Here is a 13,484-nt window from a genome sequence, read left to right as displayed (position 1 = left end):
GAGGATATGAAAACGAAATGGGAATTAATACCGATTCCCAGAAACGCGTAATAATTGACAGTTGGCTCAACCAACAGAAGAAGAAACTAACAGATGGAACTTACACTCGCCAGGGGAAAGGGGATCTTGCGCTTCGTCACCAAGAAAAGAAAAACAAGAGTAACGGGACTGGTGAATATAGCTCAACAAAGAAAAGGCTCTTCAACGATGATACGATGGAGAAACAAGACAAGGTGAACTCTGGAAGGACAATAGTCTCACATTGCTAGTAATTACATAATTAACTTAAATATAATATGGAAGGGCCATTCCATTTATTTTCAATTAGTTTTGAGTTGGATGTCCGTAGATTTTAACATGGTATCAGAGCTAGGTCCGATTTTGGTCTTTGTGACCGAATGACGTACGTAGGGTGCACGTGCCTTACACGTGAGGGGGCGTGTGGAAGGACAATAGTCTCACATTGTTAGTAATTACATAATTAATTTAAATATAATATGGAAGGGTCACTCCACTCATTGCCAACTGGTTTTGAGTTGGATGACCACAGACTTTAACATGAACATAGCTCAGGATCCGCTACAGAGTTGGAAATTGCTAAGACAAATCATTTAAGTGACATTCTAGAGATGACAAGGTATTAGAAGAAACTGAATATGTAATCGATGATTTCAGAGTCAAGGGGGAGAGATGCAGTCCGATTTCCCTATCAGATGGGGTACGCTGGAGTCGAACAAGAGGAAACTCATGCATTAGTATTAAGTAGAGCGTCCGATAAAATGGAAGAACCTCAGAGTCTGATAGAAAATTCCGAAATTACAAATGGTGGATGCCATTCTCTACGTCAATATAATGCAGGGAATAACAGAAAACAATACACTCTTGTATCAGATGAAGACATGTGTAAGGAAGAATATAAGGACAGTGGTTATCATTATGTCTTTTCTCAATACCTGGAGACTCTCGCTGAACCTTACTTGCAGAAAATTGGATCTCGAAAAGATGTACCTATGGACCTAAAGAAGGAAATTCAAGAAGATTTTTCAGTTCCATTCATTCAATGCGAAGAGAAAATACAAAATGAAGGTACAAATTTAAGTCTAAAGAAATTACAGCTATTTGTCATATATTAAATTTTATTTTTGTCTGAAATATCTTTGCATAATCTTACAATCTCTCTTTCCATTTGCCTTTTATTCAGTGAATACTGATCTCCTAAGACATAGACTTCAGATCTTGCGTTCTAGTGTGCTTTTAGGATTAGGAATCCAAAACATAGGACTCAGCCATGATTTCTTCTGTGGTTTGTTGCTTTAACATATCTTTCATGGGACAAAATATGAAGTTGGGTTAAAAAGCCTGATAAGTTAAGTTATGTGTTTAAAAGTTGAGATTTTACATTTTGCGATATCCAGATTGTTAATGTTCAATTGGGATTTTATGCTTTATGAAAACTGTTATGTTCGAGGCTCTCGCATCTATAAATAACAAAGTTTAACAGAAAAACCCTGCTTTTATTCATTTCAATGAAAACATAACTCTTGCCATGCACAGTATTTCCTTCACTTCCTTCTCTTTTTAATGCATGAAAGAAAAGCTTCCGTTGTTAACTCTTGCCATGCACAGTATTTCCTTCACTTCCTTCTCTTTTTAATGCATGAAAGAAAAGGCTTCCGTTGTTATTCGCCATTTCTAAGAATATATTTTTACACCAATGAACCTTATATTTGGAGTCAGGTGAACTCAACAATCGGCATTTGAAATGGAGACCGACCCCTACAACTGTCTTTAAGCAGAATACTCATGTTCCAAGATTTTCAGTCTACGTTATTAAACAACAGTGTCAAGTGTCGATTCTTTAAGCAGAATACTTCCATTCCAAGATTTTAAAAGTTTACTTATGAATCGATAGTGTCGAGTGTCAATTCTTCATGATCACTTTCTTCGACAAAACTGGAACCCCCTTATAATGGAGCGGCCTCATATTGGACTACCAACCAATACCCAAAAATCTGTCGGAAAACAAATATCTAAAAGTTTTGTGAAAGACAAGCAACAGAGTGGGTAATATATATTGTAAAAGCACATGTGAGTAGATTAGACTAGAAATCAGAATAAACTGTGAGGGTGCAAGGGGTGGTACCTGTTTGTTGCCCCTATCTCACCAGTTCATTGTCAAACGAGATTCAGTGAGAGAACAAGTGACAGCTGGTTTAGATGTCATTTAGTGTAAATAGACCGCTCCAGACCCTAAAAGATTACCAACTTCTAATTCAGTTCCACATGTCTATTCGTAGACCTTAATTCAGAGGGGGAAAAAACCATTTTGCTAAATTTAAAATAAATACCTTAAACTGTACTAAATCATTCATGGATGTTCTCAAGACAAGCTAGGACTGATAACGCCACTAACAGTTCATTTGCCTAATTATGACATAATGCCTCATCTGCACGCTTCATTTGAGAATAACTTGCAACCACGGCTGTCCAGGATATCACATTTCTCTCGGACATTTTCTCCAGCAGTCTTACATCACCAGCCTTCACAGACACAACTCCAAGAGGCTACATATCCTAAAAGAAATATTGTTTGACAACAATGGAGCTTCAAATATATCCCCACAAGATAAATACATCGAAATTAGTAAGAACACATATGCTATGTACATGCTTGAATTTGTCTCATTTAACAATATTAAATTTGAAAACAGTGAAAACTTTTGTGTAAAATAAAAATTTACTATTCTTATTCATACTCGTTGCGTAGATAATTCGAAGAGCTTTTCAAATATATAAATTTTATAAAAATTGGGTATATATTTTTGGAAGATAAAGTTTTTAAGTATTTTGATCTATTTTTAAAACAATGGTATTTATGTAAATATGTACATTTCTAAGGGCTTTTTTAATCCTGTGTTATTTAATATACATTTCTACCCTCAATTTTGATTGAAATTACATGATACAATAGAGCTTAGTAATTAAAATGAGGGCAACCTAATAACTGAGGGAGTCTCATACCAAAAATGTCTCTTTCTTTAGGCTAATCCCCATGGGCTAGAATGAACTGCTATCACCAAGAAGGTAAGTCAAGAGACAAATCCGAAACTATGAAAGAGAAGCAGTCGTACAACCAAGAAAATAACTTTGAAACTCAAGTAACAAAGATCAAATATACTCAGGAAAATAACGAAATTTCATCAAATCAACTACAATCAAGTACCCAATTTCATAAACAGAAGAACTCGCTTGAAGCTAGACTCCCAATCGCTGTTGAAAATTGGAGTGAAAATACAGATGCAAAACCAAAAGAAACTACTACTCATTCATACCCAACATACACAAAATCAAACCCTAATAAGAAGAAACTCAGAACCTACTCGAGATTCAGAAACCTTCTCCCATGGAAAAGGAAAGTTAAAGGAAAACTACATCAAGCCCTTCTACCTCTCTTCTGTGCCTTTGACACTGAAGCCCCACCTACATATTTCTTAACTACTCTTCCCTTCTTCACCTTCAGCTCCCACTTTTCTTTGGTTTCCTCCTATGCATCTGTGGTTGAAGCATTGCTAGATTCCAAATCTATAACCTCCTGTCTCCTAACCTTAGAAGTAACAAAAGTTGGCCATGGCACCGGGAAAATCACACCATCTGCGCGTGCAAGCATGTCAATTTCTTCTGCAGGCACCCATGTCTTAAAGATTGGAACAGTAAATAGGGGTTTATGGTCATATGCATATCTTGGTTTCTTGACTCCTGCCATCTCTCTATATCTGAAACCTCTTTTTTATGAAAATTTGATATTCTTAATCGGTGTTTATGTTTTTAAAAACTCATTCAAAACTGTTTTTATAGACCCCCATGGGAAGAGGAATTTAAAACATTCTCTGGATTTGAACTCTAAGTCTGTTAAAATCTCTTTAGCTTCCATATTATTCATGCTCCCTGGTAAATTCTATAATGAAGAAAATGGTGTTTTGATTCAAATTACTAATGAGTCTGTTGATTTCCCAATGTTTTCAGGCGGTAGAATAATTCTGGCGGACTCCCTTGATCGTGCTCCAGTTCAGTCCATTCAGCTCCCTTTGGTTTTGTACCTTGGGATATGGGTTTGCCTTTTTCACGATCCTATAGTTCTGTCGTACACTCTCAGGCACGTGGTCTCCAACTCTCAAAGCACTCCACCAAAAAATCTTAGTCTTGGAGACAAAGAAACTTTCAAAATTGTTCTCACTCTCAAGCTGTCTAATAACTGGCATTACAATCCAAGGTGCATTAACTACAAACATCAGCCTTTTGTCATACAAAAACAACATCCCCCCAACCTGTTCTCTTCTTTGTCTCTTACCTCAGCAAGTCGCTCCACACCCATTCTCTTGATGCAGAAGCAAACTAGAGAATCTTAGTACTTTGCTTCTCAGCAGTCACGGGAACTAATTTGTCTTCTGGTTTTACCACCTCAAAAATCCTCACCCACCAAATACAAACACTTACCTAATCTGGAGTGTATACATAATTTCCTCTCTCAAGAAGAAAAGCATAAAAATTAAACAAACTACTCAAACATATCACCTGAATGCTTCAAGCTTCAATTACCAAATTATTTTCTTAATGGCATCATCTTCTGGAGCTCACACTGTTGAAGAAATAACAGAAGCAATGAAATCTAGTCAAATTGTCCATGATCCCTTACGTCCTGTGGTGGTCTTAAGTCGAGATTCCTTAAAACCAAAACCAATTCAAGATGATAAATGGAGTGATGTTGGAAAACTTCATAGCAATATTCTAATCATTCACCAGGAAGCTCAAAACTAGAGGTGATTGTCACTCCTTTCAACAAGAAGAAAAACTTCTTCCACTTCAAATTCCATCATGCTGCAGATATCCTAGCTGTTAACTTTCCAAAACCTTCTTTGATTCATGAAGCTATACTATCCATCATTCAAATTCCTTTTGAAGGAGTAAGCAAAATAAGAGAGGAAGAGTTTGATGGAGTCCTTATAAGAATCACTATGAAGAGAGTACCAAAAGATTATGTAACTTTCAGTGCTCTAGAAGGAATAATAAAACCAGCAGGGAAGATGGTTCTCTTCAAAGACCCATATGAAAGAGATTACTACGAAAAAAATGTTGAAGTCATGGCTGATATTGATGTTAATTATATTCTTCCTTTCAGAACAGACTGTGTTGTTGATGGAGTTAAAGTCTGGATTGATTTCTCTTATTCTCTACAGCCTTTCAAGATGTGACAGTTATGTAGAACTCTAGACCACTCAAAGAGTAGCTGCACTCCTAAACGAAGAGAAATATTAGCTGCAAAGCTTGCTTTGAAGACAATTCACCTCATAAATCCATCTTTTAACAATCAAGACTTGGAAATCACTGAAAGCTCTACCTCTGCAACAACAAAATCTACAAACAAAGTTGTTACTCCAAGCATCATTGCAAACCCATTTTCTTTGCTTGCTCTAGATCCTCAACTGACAGAGATAGAAAGGATGCCAAATTTACTATTCAAAGGAAATACTTTCCAAAGTCCCCATCAACAAGATGGTCATACTGTGCACACTTCTTCAGAAGTTCCAGGGATTGCTACCAAGCATCACAACCCGGAGCTCCATCGTGTAACAGCAAACAACAAGTCCATAATGTTGCAGGAAAGCAACATGGAAAATTTCTCTTACAACCCATTCCAAAACCGAGTCAACTCAGCCACAGTTTCTGAAAAACATGTGAACCTTGAGCCCAAATATCCTCCAGGTTTTGGCCCAAACCAAAAATACCCTAAAGCTACATCGAGCAAAATCTCTGTTACTCCTTCTAAATCCAGAAAATGGAAAAGAGAAGAAAATCAAATAAATTCTCCTCAAACCCTAAGCAATCAATATGGTTACCACAACTTACCAGTGGAAGGTGGAAAACGAAAGGATTACCCTTCCCCTTACACAAATCAGAAAAAACCCAAACCTGATTTAAAGAATTCTCAAAACCCTATGTTATGGTCTCCTTCAATCCCTAATAATACTGAAAATCAAACTCTAAACTTTATCTCCGGGTCTTCTGAGAAATTACCTAAGTGTATCAAGGGAAAGAAACCCATTAAGTCTCAAAATGCGGCCAAAGGAATTAAGGTGGGAATTACTGGAAATGAGCAAGGAATCAAGATGGATGATGGAGGATTTTCTTCGCCTGCAAAAGTTTTGGATGCAATATCAAACCAGGTTTTTCTACCAATCATTTTCTCCTTTTTACTTATTTTCAATCAAGCTGAAAATGATTACTATTTACAAATGAATTTTGTTTGGTATGAAGGTAGAACTCTGAATTTTTTAAGCTTTGGATATCTTGTAGTGTCTTAATTTTGGCAATTTGTTAGAATCATATCATGGAACTGTCAAGGTTTAGGGCAACCTCATAATAGACAGCAGTTAAAAAAACTAGTTAACTCTGATGAACCTAATATTCTTTTTCTCTCTGAAAAGAAACAAATGCATCATTTTGTTGAAAAAACTCTGCATGACTCCCTTTTTTATAACATGGTTTGTCAAAATCCTATTGGTCTAGCTGGGGGTTTAGTTGTAGCTTGGGATAACTCAACTAAACTCTCGGTTCTTTATAAAGATGATAATCAGATAAACTGCTCTGTATGGGATGAAAAGACTAAATCTGAATGGGTGTTGACTTGTATGTATGGTAGTCCCTATAAGGATGCTAGAAAGGATGAATCTTGGAAGCTTGTTGTGAAAATGAGTGAGACCATGAACAAACCTTGGTTAGTCTTAGGAGACCTTAATGTCATTCTAAGTCAGGAAGAGAAAAGAGGGGGAAACCAAGCTAAGGGAGCTGATATTAAAAAAATTAATGCTCTTTTCAACCAAATTGGTCTTAAGGATGTAGGTTACATCGAATTCGTTTACACTTGGTCCAACCAGCAATGTGGTTCTGATCTGATTGAAGAAAGATTAGATAGAGGCATGGCGAATGGATTCTGGTTAACCCATTTCCCTAATGCTATTGTTAGATATCTAAACCACATTGGATCTGATCACTCGTCTATTATGATGAGTACTGACATTCCGTGTCAAGAGGGTTTCAAACCCTTTAATTTTTTGGTATTTATCAAAATGAACAAAGGTGCAGAGACATTATAAAAAACTCGTGGGATACTAGGATCTATGGTTCTCGTGATTTTATTCTAGTTAATAGATTAGCCACTGTTAAGAAGGAAGTTATTCTGTGGAATCATAATGACTTTGGTAAACTTAAGAATAATCTTTTAGGCATCAATAAAAAGATTGATATTTTAATGTCTGATCATTCCATTAGATTAAATGATAAAAACATCATAGAAACTAAGAGTGCTATACAGAAATTGAATGACTATGAGGAAAAGTTTTGGAAAATAAAAGGTAGAGAGAATTTTATAAATTTAGGAGACAGAAACACTCACTACTTTCATCAGAATGCTATTATTAGGCAAAGGAGAAACAGAATCGTAGGCTTATATGATAACAACAATAACTGGGTTGAATGAAGGGATCAAATAGCTAGCTGCCTAAATTTACACTTTGAAACCCTGCTCACTACTTCTGCTCCTGTTATTAACAATGATATTGTGAATCTTGTTCCTACTTCTATAAGTGACTTAGATAATGTTAAGTTAATGGTCTCTCCAACTGAGGCAGAGATCCATGATGCTTTGTTTGGTGTGCTCCCTAAATCTAGTGCGGGTCCTGATGGTTTCCCTGTTTGCTTCTTTCAAAAAAACTGGTCCATTGTTAAAAATGACATTTTAGACACTGTTAGGGATTTTTTTTAAAGTGGGCATATGCTCAAGCAACTAAATCAAACCTTTATTTTCCTAATTTCTAAAGTCCATCACCCTGCTGGCACTGGTGACTATAGACCTATTAGTCTATGCAACATAACATATAAAATTATCTCTAAAGTCTTGCTAACAGAATAAAACCTTTTCTGGATAGATTGATATCCCCATATCAATCTGCTTATGTCAAGCAAAGACTTATCTCAGACAACATTCTTGTTGCTCATGAGATAATACATGCTATGAGAAAGAAAAAAAATGTAAAATAGAATTTATGGGCCTGAAAAATTGACATGTCTAAGGCTTTCGATAGAGTTGAATGGGATTTTCTCATTGCAATTCTAAGGAAAATGGGCTTCTGTGATGGTTGGTGCAACCTCATTCTTAAATGCATTAGCACTAGTAGCTCTACTATTCTTATTAATGGTGTGCCTTGCAAGCCTTTTAAGCTTTCTAGAGGGCTAAGACAAGGGGAACCTCTGTCCCCTTATCTGTTCATTCTTTGCATGGAATTTTTCTCTAGAATGCTTTCTGATGCTGAAAGTAAGGGCCTCATTTCTGGTTTTAAGATAAATAAAAACTGTCCTTCAATCAGTCATCTTCTTTTTGCTGATGATTGTTTGATCTTTTCAAAAGCTAATACTTCCCAAAGTAAAAACCTCCTGAAACTTTTAAAATATTATGGTAGCACGTCGGGCCAAATGATAAAAATTTTCAAATCTGGCATTTTTTTCACTCCTCACATATCTAATAGTCTTCGTAGAGAAATCATAAACATTCTTCAAGTGAAAAAAATTAGGTTATATGACAAGTATCTATGGGGCCCTCTCTTTACGAATAAGTTGAAAATTGCTTGTTTTGATAGCTTAACTGTTAACATGGGCGGCCCTCTTTAAGGTTGGAAGAGTGATTTCATGTCTCCTCCTGGAAGAGGTATCATCGCCAAAACTGTTCTTGAATCCTTGCATGTTTATAGTATGTCTACTTTTATCCTCCCTAAAACTACCACTAAGAGAATTGAGAACACTATACGTGACTTTTGGTGGGGTAAACTAGGACCTAAAAAAGTAATGTACATAAAAGGGTGGTGTGTTCTTTGTAAAAGTAAGGAAAAAGGTGGAAATGGGTTCAATAGGGTAGATCTTATGAATCTATCTCTCATTGCCAAGAATGGTTGGAGGCTTTTCCACCAACCAAATTCTATTTTTTCCAAAACCATGAAAGGGAGATACTTCCCTTTCACTAACCCTTTTCATGCTATCTGTAATGAGGGATCCTCTTGGGCCTGGAAAGGTGTTCACAGAGGCCTTATGATTCTCAAAGACTTTAGCATTTGGGAAATTGGTAATGGTACCAATGTTCATATCTGAACTGATAGCTGGATTCCAGATGAAGAAGGCAAACCTATTAGACTGCTAGGACCCGAAGATAACTCTAGATACAAAATGGTGAATGAGATAATGAATGAAACTGGTTGGAATATGGAGATCCTAAATCATCTTTTTGAATGGGATGTCATTGTTATAATTCTTACTATATACGCTAATATATCTAAGGATGATATCCTTAGATGGATGGATAATAAACAAGGAAATTTCACTAGTAAATCTCTGTATAATCTCCTAGATAAAAAAGACTCTCAACCAACTGATGTGCTTGCTAAGAAAATATGGAAGCTTAATGTCATTCCCAGAATCCAGTTTTTATATGGAAAATGAAGAATAACATGCTTCCCTTTAGTGGTCACCTATCTAGGTATATGGGTTACATAGATCCTACCTGCACCCTATGTAGTAATGACATTGAAACAGGTGAACATTCTCTAATGTATTGCAACTTTGCCAAAGCTGTCTGGGATGATCGCTCCCTTAGCTTAGAAACTGCTCGAAATGGTTTTAACAATCTTTCTGATTGGTGTTGTAGCTGGTTCTCTCCCAACCATCCTGATACTCATTGGGATCCTTGGGCTTGTGTTTATGCAACCATCTGTTGGTTCATATGGAAAGGGAGATGTGATAATGTTTTTGAAAGAGCTAAACCTTGTCCTAAAAATACTGCTACCCAAATTATTAACCATCTTAACTCTGAAATGGTGATGAAGCAAAACTCTGTGGTCAGACATAATGAAAGATTGATGGAACCTCCGATCCAACAACTCGATCTGCAAATCTCCTTTGCTTACATGACTATTATGAACTCTGTCACAGGACTAACAGGCATTGGTGTTTTTATATTAGGTACCTCTGGAAAAATTCTTGGCAGGAGAAAAAGGTGCACCAGAGTCCATGACAGGGAGGAAGGGGAGTGCATAGATGTTAAGGAAGTTGTAGAATGGGCCACCCAACTCAACTGCAGAAGCTTCAATCTTATGGGATGCAACAAGAATATAACAACAACTCTACAAGGTGGAACAAGAAGCACTAGTTGGAGGACAAATGAAAAAATAGACCAAATAATTTTGAGTCTCAAATATTTTGATAAAGTATTTTGTAAAACTATCAAAAGTAGTAACTTTCCTGATCTGAAAAGATTAGCTATTATAGGGTGCAACACTCAAAGTCCTCAACTGTGGGAGGCACCATTAATTCCAACTCTTTGTCAGTAAGTCTTCTTTATCTATAAAAAAAAAGATTGAACTGCTAGATTGGCCAAAAAGTGTTGCAAATCATGAAAAAAGTGTGAGAAAAAAGTTAACACTAGGATTGGTAGTTCTCTCTCCTAGCAAGTGCTCGCAGTTCAACTATCAACGAGATTGAAACGGTGAATGGTTCAGCGCTCAAAAAGTGTTTTTAACGCTGAACGGTTCAGCGCTGGGAGATAAATTATATGATCTAACGACTGAGATTTAAAACGCTGAACCAAACAGCGTTCTATGGTGGTCCCAGATGACATGGATGACCATTCTAGCCCATAGGACTTAGGAGGTTTCCCATGCTGACGTGGATGACCAATCTAGCAGTTAGATATCTAGCCCATATGACTTAGCCTTATATTAGTATAAAATAAGATATAGGTATTGAAAATACATAAATAGCCTCCTGATTTACAAATTAGTCTATTTACAGTTTAGTCCAAAGCGGTTCATGATGATGTCAGCAATTTTAAATAATATAAAAATTAATTAAAAAACAATTTATTTTTTTCCAAAATTGGTAAACTTTATATATTCCAAAAGCTCTTTCCGAGATCTACAAAAAGAGTACCTATACGACTATATAATTTTCATTTTTTAATTTTTTTAATTTACACTAGTGACAACTATTTACACGACTACAAAAATCCAGAAATTCAATGTCCATACCCACGAAACATCCAGTATATCAAGGAGACGGGAAAACGGTGTACAATTATGTACACATCTGAAAAATCCAGAAAATCCAACGTCCATACCCACAAAGCATGTAATAAATCAATGAGACAGGACACTAGTGTACAACTATGTACAATCTACGAAATCCAGAAAATCCAATATCCATACCCACGAAACATGTCATATATTCATGAGTCAAGACAAGGTGCACCAGTATGTACACACCTACCCATATTGAATAAACATAACATGGAAACTCGAATGGATTTGAACCATCAACCTCCGCAAGCGTTGTGATGGACTTAGGCACTCTACCATTTTGAGCTTATGAATCCCTAAAAATAAATAATAAAAAGAATCAACATATGTACAAGTTCATCTCCAAGGACATTACCGACCTAAGTGTACAACTATGTGCACATTAACAATCATTGAGAACAACTATAGTGTATAATAATATGCATATGATTTTGTTATATATCATATGAAACAAAAGTAAATAAGGTTCTACTGATAATAAAGATGTTTTATCCCAAAATAATCTTTTTGCAGACATTGTCCAGCCCCCAGAATCTAATAACCTACTACTTCAGGCACTTGCAATTATAACAAAGCGCTTACTTGGACAAGTAGGTCTTGTTTCCCTGGTCTTCAAATAAGTATTGTGCATAACTAGCAATTTGGAAACGCATACATACCACTATTTATAAATCTGAAACAATATGTGGTTTGTCCTTCTTGTGACATGAGGTCTATTTCAGGTGGCAATAGTGCAAACATGACATTTCACATGTTTTTCTAGGAATTACCATGTTGTACAACTATGTACACCCCTAAAAAAACCTAGCAAATTCAACATCCACACCCATAAAACAGACCATGTATCAAGGACACGGTAGAATGGTGTACAACTATATACACATCTACAAAAATAAATTCCAAACAAACGTGATCCAATTTGAACCATATTGGTCATAACAGAAAATAAAGTCAAAAACAGTCACAAGTCAACTAAATCAAAGTAGTAATCAACTAAAGAAGGAATTTGATACCTCATTAATAGCCAAAATTTGTCCATTGTTGTTCTTCACTTTCTTAAATTTCCTCAAAAAGTACCTAAACATATATCAAGCATGTTATTAAAATCATCTCACGATATCAAGAAAAAACAATTTAGGGTTTGTTGATTGTGGATTTTCGATAAAGGATAAAATCGTAAAACCATAATTGTACATATTCCTGATCCAGCAATCAGATGAGTATTGAGGCTCATGTCTCTCATTGAAGCATGAAAGCTCATGCCGCAAGAACCTCTGACTGGGTATATTGTCTCTCAGATAATACATGGATGTGCAGTCTCTCAACTGAGGCAACGACATATCTCACGAATACTGAGAAATTCTGTAAATCACTTTTCTATAGAATCGAACGATTGGACGGCTCTTATACAGCTTTCCTACTAGTATAGAGCGATAACGTCTTCAGGATGCAACAATGTTTTTCCTGACTATATAAAAGAAATATGACGCTTCAACTAGCTCATATCACCCAATCCTTGAATAATTAATGCTCCTAGACAGCATGCCTGCTAGTATAGAGCCATCAATTAATTATTTCTGGACTTCAAATTCATTAACTGAATCCTAGAAAATATTCTACGTTCTTCGTAATATTTCATTACTTCAATTCATGGCTCTTCCCAGCTGAATTCCATGGGTTAGGAATAAATATTCAACGTACGGGCATCCGAGCCGCTATCGAGAAAGCCCCGAATAAAATGGTGCAAGTGTACTCAGCAATAATACACTAACAAGCACTTGAATGCACGGATGAGCATTTAAATATACGAAGGAGCGACGAACCTATGCAAGATAGAAAAAAAAATAAAAAAAAAATATTAGCTGAGGTGCTAGGGGACTGGGCCCACCAGCCGGTCGGTCATGTCGTGGCCAGTTCCACGCCTAACTTTTTATTTTATCATATTTTATTATTTTTCCCCGATCTCATGAAAATCCCTTCATTTGAGCAGATCTCCTTCGTTTTAAGGAAACTCCTCAGTTTCATGGTGTTTCCTCCGTATCAAGGAAATAATATAAAATTAGGAAAAAGTGTCATGGGACCGGGTTCACTAGTCGGCCGGTCATTCCCTAGTTGTGGCCGGTCCCACACCTTGCGTTCCTTATTATTTTATAATTATTTCCTTCATCCCATGAAATTCCTCAGTTTCATGATATTTCCTTCACAACAAGGAAATGATATAAAATTAGGAAAGGTTCACGGGACCGGGCCCTAGCCGGCCGACCATGCCCTAGTCATGGCCGGTCCCACACGCCCCTTATTTTATTATTA

This window comes from Papaver somniferum, chromosome 6, assembly GCF_003573695.1.
Source record: "Papaver somniferum cultivar HN1 chromosome 6, ASM357369v1, whole genome shotgun sequence".
In the NCBI taxonomy this organism is placed as follows: domain Eukaryota; kingdom Viridiplantae; phylum Streptophyta; class Magnoliopsida; order Ranunculales; family Papaveraceae; genus Papaver; species Papaver somniferum.
This window is presented reverse-complemented; position numbering follows the sequence as displayed.